The sequence below is a fragment of the Scyliorhinus torazame genome, chromosome 8 (assembly GCF_047496885.1).
Source record: "Scyliorhinus torazame isolate Kashiwa2021f chromosome 8, sScyTor2.1, whole genome shotgun sequence".
Taxonomy (NCBI): Eukaryota; Metazoa; Chordata; class Chondrichthyes; order Carcharhiniformes; family Scyliorhinidae; genus Scyliorhinus; species Scyliorhinus torazame.
Genome location: NC_092714.1, coordinates 104,188,903 through 104,203,911, shown reverse-complemented (window position 1 = coordinate 104,203,911; position 15,009 = coordinate 104,188,903). Strand labels below are relative to the sequence as shown.

Sequence of the window (15,009 nt, the reverse complement as noted above, 5' to 3'; positions counted from 1 at the left end):
GCCTTTGCAATGTCTGCTTTGATGCGGCAGAAGGCCTGGCGGGCCTCCGTCGACAGGAAAAAGGTTGTGGACTGGATTAGGGGTCGGGCTTTGTCTGCGGAGTTGGGGACCCTCTGTGCGTAATAACTGAAAAACTCGAGGCAGCGCTTCAGAGCCTTGGGGCAGTGAGGGAGGGGGAACTCCATAAGGGGGCGCATGCATTCAGGGTCGGGGCCTATAACTCCATTTCGCCCTACGTAGCCGAGGATGGCTAGGCGGTCGGTGCTAAATACGCATTTATCCTTATTATACGTTAAGTTAAGGGTTTTCATGGTCTGGAGAAACAGTTTCTGTTCTCCTGAGGGAGTGCCTCCGGCCGCCTCGAGGCAGCCTATAAAGCACGCCAGCCAGTGCTTAAATATCGCTGCCGAGTTCTCCGCGTGGGGGCTGAGTTGTAGACACTCCGGCTTGATTCGGAGATCCATTCTTTCAGCTTAAGTGTAGTCGATTAAATTGATGCACGATCAATTAAACTCAAAGACGAGGTTGTAACATAACTGAAGGCTTTAATCGACTAGAACTGTTCCCCAGCAGCTTCGGTACAGAAAGTGAGGGCTGCTAGGACGGCACCGGCTCTTATACCCCGCCCGTCAAGGCGGAGCTATGCACCAACAGCCAATGGTAAACCCCTAGGTTTAACCAATGGTCTTCGGCCTCTTGGGTACTGTAATACCTGATAATACCACACGAACCGATGGCTCTCACGGATCGGGGACCAAACCGAAGCCTCTACCTCACCCCTGTGGCGCCTCCACTGCCCCCAAATTTTCAAAATTGCCGCCACCACAGGACTCGTGGTGTACCTAGTTGGCGGGAGCAGCAGAGGTGCAGTCACCAGCGCTCCCAGACTCATGGACACACAGGACGCCATCTCCAGCCTCTTCCACGCCGCCCCCTCCCCCTCCATTACCCACTTGCGTATCATCGCCACATTGGCAGCCCAGTAATACCCACACAGATTAAGTAACGCTAACCCTCCTCTGTCCCTACTCCGCTCCAGAAACACCCTTCTCACCCTCGGGGTCTTTTTTGCCCACACGAATCCCATGATGCTCCTACTGACCCGCTGAAAAAAGGCCTTAGGGATCAGGCTGGGGAGGCACTGGAATATTAAAAAGGAACCTCAGGAGCACCGTCATCTCCACCAATTGTACCCTACCCGCCAAGGAGAGTGGCAGCATATCCCACCTTTTGAACTCCTCCTCCATCTGCTCCACCAGCCTCGTCAAGTTGAGCTTGTGTAGGGCCCCCCAGCTCCTGGCCACCTGGATCCCCAGGTACCGAAAACTCCTTTCTGCCCTCTTCAGTGGAAGCTCGTCTATCCCCCTTCCCTGGTCCCCTGGGTGTACCACAAAGAGCTCACTCTTCCCCATGTTGAGCTTATACCCGGAAAAGTCCCCAAACTCCCTGAGGATCCGCATCACCTCCGGCATCCCCCCACTGGGTTCGCCACATGCAATAACAGGTCATCGGCATACAACGATACCCAATGCCCCCCCCCCCCCCGCTTCTCCGCGTCCATCGCCACCACTATCTCCGCCTCCCCCTCCACTGTAGGCATCATGATTACGTTAAGGAGCCTCCACACATTGGTATTCAGCTGCCTTCCCTGAACAAAACCCATCTGGTCCTCGTGAATCACCCCGGGACACAGTCCTCAATTCTGGTAGCCAACACCTTCGCTAACAGCTTCGCGTCCACGTTGAGGAGAGAGATTGGCCTATACGACCCACACTGTACTGGGTCTTTGTCCCGCTTCAAGATCAGCCCCCTGGACATCGTCGGGGGTAGGCCCCTCCCCTCACCTCATTGAAAGTCCTCACTAATAGAGGGCCCAGCAGGTCCATGTACTTCCGGTAAAATTCCACCGGGAACCCATCTGGCCCCGGTGCCTTCCCCACCTGCATACTCCCCAGCCCCTTAGTCAGCTCCTCCAGCCCTGCCGGTGCCCCAAGCCCAGCCACCTACTCCTCCTCCACCCTCTGGAACCTCATTCGATCCAAAAATCGACACATCCCCCTCTCCTCCGTCGGGGGCTTAGACCTATACAGCCCCTCATAAAAGTCTCCAAATACCCCATTTATTCCCACCGCACTCCGCACCGTGTTCCCCCTTTATCCCAAACTCCCCCAATCTCCCTCGCTGCCTCCCGCTTCCAAAGCTGGTGTGCCAACATGCGGCTAGCCTTTTCCCCGTACTCATACACCGCCCCTTGCGCTTTCCTCCACTGCACCTCTGCCTTCTTGGTGGTCAACAGGTCGAACTCGGCCTGGAGGCTTCGTCGCTCCTTGAGTAGTCCCTCCTCGGGGACCTCTGCATACCTCCTATCCACCCTTAAAATCTCCCCCACCAATCTCTCCCTCTCTATCCTCTCCTTCTTCTCCTTGTGGGCCCTAGTGGAGATTAGCTCTCCTCTAATCACCGCCTTCAGCGCCTCCCAGAACACACCCACCTGCACCTCCCCATTATCGTTCGCCTCTAGATAACTTTCAATGCACCCCCGGATCCGCTCGCTCACCCCCTCATCCGCCAGCAAGCCCACATCCAGGCGCCACAGCAGGCGCTGGTCCCTCTCCTCCCCTAGCTCCAGCTCCACCCAATGCGGGGCATGGTCTGAGATGGCTATGGCCGAATACTCCGTGCCCTCCACCCTCGGAATTAGTGCCCTGCTCATAATGAAGAAGTCTATCCGGGGGTAGGCTTTATGGATATGGGAAAAAAAAGAAAATTCCCTGGCCCCCGGCCTGACAAACCTCCATGGGTCCACCCCTCCCTTCTGGTCCATAAACCCCCTCAGCACCTTGGCCACCGCCAGCCTCTTACCCATCCTGAACCTGAATCGGTCCAATGCTGGATCCAGTACCGTGTTGAAGTCCCCCCCACCCCATTATCAAGCTCCCTGCCTCCAGTTCCGGAATCCGGCCCAACATGCGCCACATAAATCCAGCATCGTCCCAATCCGGGGCATATACATTCACTAATACCACCCGCACCCCCTGCAGCTTACCACTCACCATCACATACCTACCTCCATTGTCTGCCACGATGTTCAGCGCCTCAAACGACACCCACTTCCCCACCAAAATCGCCACCCCTCGATTCTTTGCGTCCAACCCAGAGTGAAAACCTGCCCCACCCACCTCTTTCTCAGCCGAACCTGATCTGCCACCCTCAAATGCGTCTCCTGGAGCATAACCACATCTGCCTTCAGTCCCTTCAGGTGCGCGAACACACGGGCCCTCTTGAGCAGCCCGTTCAGGCCTCTCACATTCCAAGTTATCAGCCGGATCAGGGGGCTGCCCCCCCCTGCCGATTAGCCATCCCCTTTTCTGGGCCAGCCACGTGCCCGCGCTTCTTGCACCCTCCATTCCCCCCAGCGGCAGACCCCCGCCCCGACTCTCTCTCCAAGCTCCAGCTCAACTTTGGCCAATGCAGCAGCGACCCAGAACCCCCTCCCCCCCCCTCTCCCCCCCAGCTATGTCCCCCCCCCCCCCCCCCTAGCTGCGTTGCTCCCCCCATAGCACTTCCGCAGATTCTTCCTCCTCGACCGATTCACCATGTCCTCGAACTTCTCCTGCCATTTCTTATGCAGCGTCTCGTGCGCCTCCACCTTTACCTCCAGGCCCAATATCTCATCCTCATTCTCCAAGGCCTTCTGCCGCACCTCCCGGATAGCCGCCCCTTGGGCCTTCTGGGTCTCGACCAGCTTGTCGATTGAAGCCTTCATCGGCTCCAGCAGCTCTGCTTTCAATTCCGTGAAGCAGCACTTGAGAAACTCCTGCTGCTCTTGCGCCCACTGTGCCCACGTTGCCTGGTCTTCACCCGCCGCCATCTTGGCTTGTCTCTCTCGCACTTTTCGCTGCACCAGAATTACTTTTTTCACCGCTCCACTCTTGGTCCAATCCATACAGTGCCGAGGAAATCGTACTGTCACCTTCCCACACTGGGAAGCGTCGAACAAATGCCGCTGGGGCCCCTCAAAAGAGCCCAAAAGTCCGTTTCTGGCGGGAGCTGCCGAACGTGTGATTTAGCTCAGCATAGCCGCAACCGGAAGTCCCTGGGTCTCCTTTTTCATCACCATGTCGGTGATTCTGGATATTCAGCAGGAGGTGTGTCCATTGGTGGCTATTTTTGGTGTTTCGGACTCGCTGGTGCTGCAGACGGAGGTCAAGGCGGTTGTCCTTTTGCCTCAAGGTCCCGGAAACTGCCCAGTACATCGGCCTGGCTGAGTGATCTGAAGGAGTTTGTGCATCTTGAGAAGCTCAAGTACACCATGAGGGAGTCGGTGGAAAGGTTTTACTCGAGGTGACAGCTTTTCATCTCCTTTTTCATGGAATTAGCTAGGGGCAGGGGTTTGGTTTTTGTTAAGTTTTGTTTGTTTCTGGAGGGTTGGGGTTGCGGGGGCGGGGGTATGGTGGTGGTGGGGGTATATTGCAAAGGTGTTTGTTATATGTTATTTTGTTTTACCTTTCTGTGAACCTTGAAAAACCTTTCTGAATAAAAATATACATATTTTAAATATTGAAGCAGTTCCCATGCAAAATGGGAGCATTGGCAGTACTCATATCTACTGAAGTCCAGGATAATTCTGGAAATATAATCATTAATCATCTTTGTGAAGTGCTGGTCTACCCCTCAACTTAATTAATTGGTACTTCATAACATTAACTGCCGTTCAATCTTTGAAGGAAGAAAGTGCTTTCCGGAAGGCATTTTCCATATTTGAAAGAAGTGCCAAATTTAAACTGAAGCAGGGCCATTTTATATTTAGTAAAAAATTCTATGCGCATTTAAGTCTCAACACTGGCGTTTGATATTCTTATCTTAGTGCAAGGTAACATGACAACAACATGAAATATGTAGAACAGTCTTCCTGTAAAAGACCTGTGGAGCTCTATTCACAAATACAGTACCATAATCCTATTTCTCTTGCCCACTAATGGGAGATGTGGAGAAACAAAATCCTGCTTTTTCTTTACGAATTATGGCAAGTCAAAAGGTAAGCGCAAATGGATAGGGAAAATGGGATTTATATTCAAAGGATATTTCAAATGCATTTTCCTTTGTTCCAAAACATGTAATTTGTAAAAATAATTTAGGTTGAAATCAGGAGAGTTGTGGTCACCAATTGCTTCTGTTCATCCTGTGAGGATGAGATCTAAATCCAGGATTGCTCTTCATTGGGCCATAATTAAATCAGTTCTTGTTACTATCATAGCCCTCAAGGCCAGAATAAAGCTTCCTAGATTGAATTTTGATAACATCTGCCTTGAAAGCAAAATGTTGCATGTTGCGATACATTGTTTTGAAGGCAATGCTGTAGTTTTCTTGAGGGAAGTGGGTGCAAACAATTCCTAACCAATGCTTCCCATTTGCACCGGAAGCATTTAACGGTCACATGGAAGAAGGATACTTCCTTTCTGTGCTGTTGACTGGTGCTCATTGTTTGAATACAGAAACTGATGAGAAATGGTACCAAGGAATAATATAAACCTGCAGTTTAGCAGGGGGCTTTTGCTGTTGGTCTGCTGCTGTAACTCTTATGGGTGACTGACAGAATCTCCAGGGAAATGTCAGAAAATGGGCACATAGCTGGAGTCCCACTGGACTCCCCATGGAGTTATAACTGGCATCTGGTAAAACCCCAAAGCAATTTCATCAGTGGTGTGTGTCTCTGCTTGAGCCCTACTGAAGTTGGCAGCATCCATCCAATTCTTATGTATGAAAGTTACAGTGAAGCTGCAAATTCCTGACTGGTAAGACAGTTTCCATGGTGTAAATTCATTGTTGCATTTCCATGTTGGGTGAAAAGTCAGATTAGATGATTTTTTTTTTAAAGGCTTGTATTAAACAAGATTGAAAAGCTCAAAGCTAACAATTAAAATGTAAATGCAAGTTGAGTAATGATGACATATTACTAATTAACCTTGCAATGTCCAGTCAGCAATCCCATATTTACTTTAATGATGTGCAGTACTTATTGAAGCCGATTTTCATGTAATTAGCACTTAAAATGTAGTTGAAATAGCAGCACGAGAAAAAAAATGTCCGCCACACAAATATAAGGCTGAACAGACTGCTTCAAAGCATCTCAGTTTTAGACAGTCAGTGATGCAATATTTTTCTAGTTCAATTTTAATGATGGGACAACACAGGCTGCAACTCGATGCAGCTTTGACCAAAAGATACTCCAGACTTTGAAGTAAGTTCACTGTGATTTATTGAACCATTAGCACAGTTCTCTATGCGTTTGACTCTCCTGCTAATCTTGCAATAGTAACTCAGTCTAACTAATCAGTTTTCTCTAAGCCACGTGGTAGGTGTGATGTTTCTGATCTGCCCCTGTCCTACTCTCTAAGTGTCGCCTGTGGAAAGAGACAGAGCATGTGTGCCCTGTCCTTATATATGGGTTGTGTAATGCCCCCTTGTGGTCGTGTCACCTCTGGGTGTCTTGACTGCCCATGGTCGTGTCCTACTCTATGTGTTCATTAGCTGTATGTCTGCATGTCATGATGTCTTGGTGCTCCCTCCAGTGTTTACGTAGTCGTAGTGTATTTACATTAACCCCTTGTGTATTTACAATGATGCATATCACCACAACAATAGTAGATCCTGTTTATTGATTCAACATGTAAATGGGATACTTAATATTTTTTGCTTGAGCATCACATTGTTCTTTCTTTCACAGTGAGAAGTGACGGGTCACCCATCATATAAAACAGAATAATAGATTGGAAAGAAATCATTTAATGGTTAACCATCAAATCATTTACTTTGCCTTTTAAGGAACAGCTATTTAATGCTCCATTAATACTGTACAAAGCACTGTTTTATCAAAGCATATATTGTCCCTCAGTGATCCAAAATTTAAATTAGCCAGGTCCACAGTACTCCTTTGATGAACAACCAGCCAGTCACACTCATAAATATAACCTAGAGTGGCATTGGCAGTTGATTTCATCCTACTTACCTCCAGGTAGACCCACAAAACAAGGCCAGAATGGTCTTAGGCAAGCAGCTGATTATTTGCCTGTGTATCGGTAAACTGGCCAAACTCCCTCTCACTGTGAACAACTAGGTAGAGATGGTGGCATAGTGGTAATGTCACTGGAGTAGAAGAGACTCCGGCTAATACTCTGGGAACACTGAATCAAATCCCACCACAGCAGCGGTGGAATTTGAATTCAATTCATAAATCAGGGGTTGAAAGCTAGTCTCAGTAATAGCGAACAAGAAATTATCACTGATTGTCATATTATTTTTTTTAAACATATTTTATTCAAACTTGTATCAAAGTAGGTTACAGCAAATAAACACCCCGGGAAACATTCTTCCCAACAATCAACTGTACAGTTTGTACAGATTTTTCTCCTTTTTCATTCCCTTCCCCCCCACCCCCCCCGCGACGAACAGCTCCTCAAACACGGTCACAAACATCCCCCACCTTTTCTCAAACTCCCTTGCTGAGCCCCTTAACTCATACTTTATCTTCTCTAACCGCAGGAAGTGGTACAGGTCACCCAACCATGCTGCTACCCCCGGTGGCGATGCCGACTGCCACTCCAGCAAAATTCATCGCCGTGCAATCAGAGAGGCGAAGGCCAAGACATCGGCCTTCCTCCTCTCCATGAGCGCCGGCTTCTCTGAAATCCCAAATATCGCCACCAAAGGGTCCGAGTCCACTCCCTCCTCCTCTATCCTGGCTAAGACCGCGAACATTCCCACCCAGAATCTTCCCAATTTTTCCACAACCCCAAAACATATGCGCATGATTCGCTGGCCCCGCCCACACCACTCACACTCATCAGCTACCCCCTGAAAGAACCCACTCATTCTCGCCCGAGTCATATGCACCCTGTGCACCACCTTAAACTGTATCAGGCTCATCCTTTCACAAGAGGAGGTCCCGTTTACCCTTCGCAGTGCCTCACTTCAAACTCCCCAATCGATCTCCATTCCCAACTCCGCTTCCCATTTCTCCTTGATCTTCACCACCCGCTCGCCTCCCTGCTCCCCCAGCCACATATATATATCTCCAATTCTTCCCTCCCCTTCCACATCCGGAAGCAGCAGTCGCTCCAGCAGGGTGTATCCCGGCAATCTAGGGAACCCCTTCCAGACCTTTAGTGCAAAGTCCCTAACCTGTCGATACCTGAACTCACTACACCTCAGCAGCTCTACCCACTCCCTTATCTCCTCCAGACTGCCGAACGCTTCCTCCAAATACAAATCCCTCACCTTGACCAGCCCCACTTCCCTCCACCTCCTGTATACACTATCCATCCCCCCCGGCTCAAACCCATGATTCTCGCACAGCGGCGTTAGCACCGACATCCCTTCCACCCTAAAATGCCGCCTCAGCTGATTCCATATCTTCACCGTGGACTGCACCATTGGACTCCCTGAACACCTACTCGGAGCCATTGGCAATGCTGCCGTCACCATAGCCCTTAAACTAGATCCCTTACAAGATTCCTCCTCCATCCTAACCCACTCTACCCCTTCACTGATTTGTCATATAATCTGATCTGGTTCATTCATGTCCTTCAGGGAAAGAAATCTGCAATCTTTGCCTGATCTGTCCTGCGTGTGGCTCTAGACTCTGAAATGGCCTCACAAGCCACTCAGTTCAGGGCAGCTTGGGATGCTGCAACAAATGCTGGCTCTGCCAGCGACACTCTCATCCTATGAAAGGATAAGTAAATAAGAGCTCGGAGTTTGATATTTTTACATGAGCCTAAGCTCTTTTATCTTGATAAATAGGGTGTGTTCTGGAAGGGGTAGTGGTAGATGTCTCTTGTCAAGCGTTCCTTCAAGAACCTTAGCCATCCTTTTTAGATCATCTTTCTGGATTGTGTGGCAGTTCTCACAGTGATAAAGGATGCACTGACTGCCATCTCCCCCAAAACAGCTTGCACCCATCCTCTTTGTGGGTCCTTGCTTTCAATGCCCATCAGTCTGCTTACTTGCCTTCTGCCTGCCACACCTCTAGAGATACATCTGAGAATAGGGGGATTCTTGCTGCCACCATTGCTCCTCCAATTCTTTGTACTGCTGCTCAGATATGGCTGCAGCCACTTAAGGACTGCACCAAAGCAGCATCTCACAAGAGTGATGACCTCGCCAGAAGCAAGATTGCAACATGTGTAGCACTTTCAATTGAATAAAACACTTCAGAGGAGTGTAAACAAACCACATCAGACATTTAACTGCATCATGAGATATTAGCAGAGATTAGCATTGTGCTTTGTTCTTTCGACAAATACGTGGATAGGATGGGTATCGAGGGATACGGCACTACGAAGTGCTGAGGGTTTTGGCCAAGGATGGTATCATGACCGGTACAGGCTTGGAGGGTCAAAGGCCCTGTTCCTGTGCTGTATTGATTTTTTGTTCTTATGACCATGAGGAACATCGCCAAGGAGGGGAGAGAGAGTTCGAGAAGGTAAAACTTAGGGCTGGAATTCCAGAGTGTAGACCCAGCTCCAAGCTGACCCTGCACTACAAATTAAAACCCCAGAGAAAGCTGAAATATGACATGAGTTCAGTCATACCTACAGTTGAAGGAGCAAGCGATACAATGGGAACTTTTCAAATTCTCTCCTTTTTTACCCTAAATACATAAACCATAACAAGGAGCTAATAAAAAAGATGAGCTTGTGTCCTATTCATAACAATGTTTGCCCTGCATCTTTTACTTATGGCTCTAATTATTAATTTTAGTGCTGAACCTTCATTGCTTTTACTCATTGACTGCATTAACTCTAACATGAATCAGTTAAGAGCATTTGTAGATTCCATCTGGAGTGAGCAGCTGAGTAGCAGCAATTATCCAAATAACATAAATTAGAATTCAAAATGAACAAGGGCTAGATAATGCCCTCGAAAAGCAATGACTATGAATTAGTTCTATTTATTTTGATGGCTTTGGGAAGATTAAAATGACTGCATATTTGGCACATTGACTTGTGCATAGAAAAGTAGACAAGAACGCACTTACTGTGAATCTGAACAGAATATCAAGACTAAAATTAAAGATTATCTTTATGATAATTGTCAATGGCAGCTAATGTAAGCTTTTCCTTCTCAAATTTTCTTGGATTTACGAAGAAAATGGCATTTCAAATTGAAGATGTTGAAGAACTAAGGGTCAAGGCAGCAGAATTTCAAAAATCATAACCTTGGCAGAGTTCTCCCCTAAAGGCTGTTGTGGGGATTCGAGGTAAAGCTTACATTGGGCAATGTATTGATTGAAGCACAGGAAGCAAAGGGTATTTGCTAGGGGAAAGCTGTTGCAATTGGAAAAAAGTATTGGGTTGACTTCTCCAAAGGTCAGTTTTGAAATCTTTGCTTCGTTTTGATATCAGTAATACTGAAACTGAGTGCAATTTGCGCAGAATTGGTTCGCGATGCCCAAATTATTTTGGTATGCAAGAGGGACAATTGGATCTGAGAAAATAACCAGAAACCAACAAATCTAAAACCGGTATGTAGGCGGAACTATAGGGGCAGATGTAATTTAATAAGGAAATTGGCTGGACACTGGCATGTGATGCGGAGCAACAGGATGGGTTCAATTCCCCACTGATTGAGGTTATTCATGAAGGCACAGCCTTCTCAAACTTGCCCCCTCGACTGAAGTGTGGTGACCCTCAGATTAAATCACCACCAGACAGCTCTCAAAGGGGGGGGGGGGGGGGGGCAGCCTATCGTCCTCTGGGACTGAGGCAACATTTACATTTTTACATTTTGCTGCACAAAGAATGAAAAAGTAAGTAATTATTTTCCCTTGCTTTTTTACATGTACGGTGATTGAACATTTTGATTGTAACATCTGTCAATTAATGAATATGTGATCAATGGTGAAAAATAAATCTGGCAGACATCCTACTACTATTTATTGGAAAGTCTGCTGGCTATTTTACTTCAGTTTTACTGCCAAAACCCAATTCTTTAAAATGATTAATTCTAGTTTCATTTTTGCTTTATTCCTGCATTTATAAAGTAGGAATTACTTAAGCATGTGAATTGTCATATTTTGATCAAATATTTATTCTTTATTAAAAGATTCTGTGTATAATAGTGATTCAGCAGCTCACCCACAGTGTACAGTCAGCTATCATGTTTCTTTCTCTGGTTGATAGTGGGATGAAATTGCTTTGTCTACAGCATAATTACTTATCAGCAGAAACCATTGTGTTTGCATTGTTATAAGTGCAAACTTATTTTGAATGTTAAAACTCCAAAGCTATGTAAATGTGTTCAGACAATCTGGCTGTTTTAAAATATACAAAATTGTTATGATTTCCATCTACTTTCTTATCCTATAAAAGGGGATACTGTTGTTTTTTAACCATTCATATTTTAAAACCTTAGAAAGGAAAATAAAAACTTTCAGCTTCATAACACCTCTGCACTCAAAACGTTTTTAAAAATACGCTGAAGTAGATTGTTCTACAAAAGAAGCTAGCCATTTTGACAATAATACAATCCTTGAAACAGCAATGACATGAATAGTCAGCTTAAAAAAATGACATCCACCGTAGCTACCAGGAAAGATACATTTAAACCTTTCCATCTGGTCGGCCAGCAACTCCAACAAATATGAATGTGTCAACCAACTGAGCCGTGCTGCATCAAAGATTGCATTATAATGATTAATTTGGAGTTGATTTTCTGAAAACATTCATCTGGATTTGAAATCAGGAAAACATAATTGCTTTTAGAAATAGCTTCAATTGTCATGGTCCATTATATTTGTATGTCTTTAACTATTTTGTAGATCAATCCATTTCATCTTTGATCTTCTGTTCACTCAAGTTTCTGTTGTATGGTTTCTGTTGCATTTTTCAAATGCACATTAGTTTTCCTGGAACTTTTGTATAAAACATTTATTTTCTCCTCAAGTCTAAATGACATGTATCAATATCAATATGTGATATAAATATTGTTCTCATGTTGAAATTTTAGTGTTAACATTAAAGAAGTTCTTATGCTTCAAATAGTCCTCTGTCTACCTCCTACGGTGCATAATTATCACTTCAATTAATTCCAGGGCTGCACAGGATATCAATTTTAATTAACAGTTTCCCTTCATAAGGTTTGTGATTATTTTAAGATGGTCAGTAGTTACCTATAAAACATTTCCTACCGCAATTAACATTGATGTATTTTCAAAATTCTGCTGGTTTTCATCAAACTTGAATGGTTGTTCCATTTTGACCCTTTCACCTAACAATGGCCATGATTCTCCATTCAAAGTCGCTCCAATAGGGATTCCTGATCAGGTGGAGAATGCATTGTTGATGGAAAAACAGGCGCCGAACCTGTTGCAATGTTCTGATCCCCCGCTGGTGGCCTCAGTGTGCTACCCACCCCACTTCAAATGACTTGACCATCTTTGAAATGCAAATCTTCCATTCAATTTCACACAGCAATACATTCCACTAACCAGTGATTGACAGTTCTATTGATCCAGACACAGGTGCTGAGGGGTTGTTTATTTATTTTTCTCTTCATGCTTGAATGCATCTCAATTATCCTGTTTAGATGCGTATCGCAATGTTTTTCAACACTCTTACTCTGATTGACAGTTCCTCACCACGGCAAAAATAGCTAAGTGCTTTCTGCTGAGAAAAAGAGGAACTGAAGCACATAGCTCCTTTTGATATGGTGAGGAGCAGTCAATCAGAGCAAGAGTATTTATAAAAACTGTGGTTAGCATCAAAGCAGGGTAATTTAAATGCATTCAAGCATGAAGGGAAAGATAAATAAATAACCTCCCCCACAAAGCTGCTGTGTCCGAACCAATAAAATTGTCAATCACTGGCTAGTGATTATATATTGTTGCATGGAATTGAATGGAAGATTCGCATTTCAAAGGCTGTCAAGGGAGTTGAAGCCTTTTGAAGTGTTATTTGTTTTCGAGGAAACCTCTACCACTTGTAACAGCTGCTGCTTTAAATACTTTTGACTGAGGCAACAGATAATAGGGAAGGGTAAGTGAAAATGCAGTGATCTTTCACCCCACTGCCTGGGTTGCTCTGCAGTTTTCAGACAGAGGTGACTGATCGCGGTCTCTGAAGGGGAGGTGGGTCTCTGATTGGGAGGCTGGGGGTGGTCGTCAGGGATTGGGTCACCCTCATATATGCATGCATGCTGCAGGGGGATGACCCATTTGTTAGTCCTGTGGTGGCAGTGGGAGGAGACTGCCCCTACTTATCAGTGGAGGTTGGGGACAGGATTTGTATTGGGGGGGGCGTGCCACTGGACCAAAGTATTTGGCTACCCACTCTAAATGATGGCGCAATACCAGGATTCTGACTGAATCTAGCAAGCTCTTCCCCATGCATACATTAGTGTAGTAAAGAGGAGAGGCTCACATACTGGGCCCGCTTCTAGCGCCAGTAGAGGTCAGTAGCGATTCTCCACTAAGAGCACATCCAGAACAGAGAACCCTGGCCAATATGTTTGAGATGCACAGTATCTCTTCATGCTTGAATGCATCTCAATTATTCTGCTAACCTTAATGTTTATAAACACTCTTACTCTGATTGACAGTTCCTCACCATGGCAAAAGGAGCTAAGTGCTTTCTGCTGAGAAAAAGAGGGACTGAAGCACTTATAGGTGGTAAAGTCACAGATTTGAAAGATGCTGAAGGAGCTTTGATGATTTGCTGAATGCATCTTATATATGCTATACACTGCTGCCACTAACCCTAATCCTATTCATCAGATACTGAAGCAGTCCATGCCCACATGCAGCAAGCTCTGGACACCATTCAGATTTGCGCTGATGTGGCAAGTAATATTACCATTTCAGATGAGAGATAATCTAAACATCTTCCCTTGACATTAAATGAGATTAGCATTGCTGAATCGCCCACTATTAACATCTTGAAGGTTGCCATTGACTAGAAACTGAACTGAAGCGTATAAATACTGTGGCGACAAGAGCAGGTCAGAGGCTGTGAATTGAATTGACTAACTCACTCCTGATTCCCCAAAGTCTGTCAACCATCTACAAGGTGCAAGTCAGGAGCATGGTACAATACTCTTTAGTTGCCTAAATGAGCACAGCTCCAGCTATACTTAAGCAGCATGCTTGATTGACATCCCATTCACCTCCTTGGGCATTTACTTCTTCCACTACCACCATACAGTGGCAGCAGTGTATAGCATATATAAGATGCATTTAGCAAATCATCAAAGCTCCTTCAGCGCCTTTCAAATCTGTGACTGTACCACCTATAAGAACAGTGGCAGCGGATACATGGGAAAATTACCACCACCAAGTTTCCCTTAAAGCCACACACAATCCTTGTTTTGAACTATGTTGCCACTCCTTCACTGTCACTGCTTCAAAATTCTGAAACTCCCTTCCTGATCACCTCACCTCCTGATGAGCAATAAATGCTGGCCATGCCAATGATGCCCACATCCTAGAAATGATGTTTAAAAATCTTTCTCCTTTGGTGATCATTTGATCGTTCTGTAACATTTAACGCTGGTTGACACCAGAATGATTTACAGTGTCTTTTCTTTGTCACCTCCTCCCAGCCGTTTTAAATTTGATTCTGCTTTATAGGACTTCTAGTGCTTAGTTTCACATTTGCCTGTCTGCAAGTTGCCAAAGCACGCCCAGAGTTTTCTTCCCACTGCAGGTTAGCCTCCTGGTGCTTCACAAAAAAAATCCTTGGCCTGCTCAATGCCCGCAGGCCATCTTTCAGTAATATCATTTACCCCCTCAACTGCTTCTAAATTGTCAGAATACTTGCCAAATATCAAATCTTTAAACCTTAATTTCTTTCATCTAAATATTGAGCGGACCAGAATCGTTCAATCCTCACTTCCTTGCCAGTGGTTCCATTGCTCTCTTAGCCATTTTCTCCAGTTAAACCAGATGTCTTTCAACCACGGTGCCCTATTTGACCCTGAGTGGACCTTCAGTCCGATATTCTTTCCATCATT

General features: G+C 45.8%; 1 protein-coding gene across 15 annotated transcripts in view; it reads left to right on the top strand.

The window, feature by feature from the left end:
• Positions 1 to 15,009, top strand: part of dmd (dystrophin) — a 3,042,490-nt gene that overhangs the window by 1,754,254 nt on the left and 1,273,227 nt on the right. The gene's annotated exons all lie outside the window — the stretch shown is intronic.